The sequence below is a fragment of the Rhinoraja longicauda genome, chromosome 13 (genome assembly GCF_053455715.1).
Source record: "Rhinoraja longicauda isolate Sanriku21f chromosome 13, sRhiLon1.1, whole genome shotgun sequence".
Taxonomy (NCBI): Eukaryota; Metazoa; Chordata; class Chondrichthyes; order Rajiformes; family Arhynchobatidae; genus Rhinoraja; species Rhinoraja longicauda.
In genome coordinates, this window is record NC_135965.1 from 46,913,122 (window position 1) to 46,913,883 (window position 762).

The window sequence follows — 762 nt, forward strand, 5'->3', positions numbered from 1 at the left end:
ACTGCACTGCCCACTGCTGCTCTGCCCACTGCAGGCTGCTGCTGACCACTGCACTGACCACTGCTGACTACTGCACTGACCACTACTGCACTGACCACTACTGCACTGACCACTGCACTGACCACTGCACTGACCACTGCACTGACCACTGCTGCTCTGCCCACTGCACTGACCATTGCTGACCTCTGCACTGACCACTGCTGCTCTGCCCACTGCAGGCTGCTGCTGACCACTGGCCACTGGCGCTCTGCCCACTGCAAGGTTACTCCAGTGAGACCGGGAACCCAACTCTCCTGCAGCCACACCGGAAAGATCATTCTTTCACTTTCTTTACCGTTTTCAGAATTATAAACAAAAACAAGAGAACTAATTTCCAAAACATTTCTGTGACTATTTTTGGGCAGCTGAGCGTCCATAGAATGAACATCAACAGCCAAAGGCATCAAAGTGCTCAGAGTGCAGGAAACATTCCAAAGTTAATTGGAGTGAAATTATTTGTTCACTACAGATCAGTAACCAAAATGTGAGTCTATTTATAGCATGCAAACGCTTCCTGCAAAACATTATCACTGAGGGTTCAGAGGTCTTACTGTCGACCTGCTGGTGTTTTGGTTAAAATCTGGTACAAAAATAGAAAAATAAACACACAAAAGACAGGAGGAAATTGAAAATAAAATGGAGGATTTAAGATTTATTTACTTCCCTTGTCAGGAATTAGACACAAAAGAAATATAAAGAGATACCCAAATATATTAAGTGTAG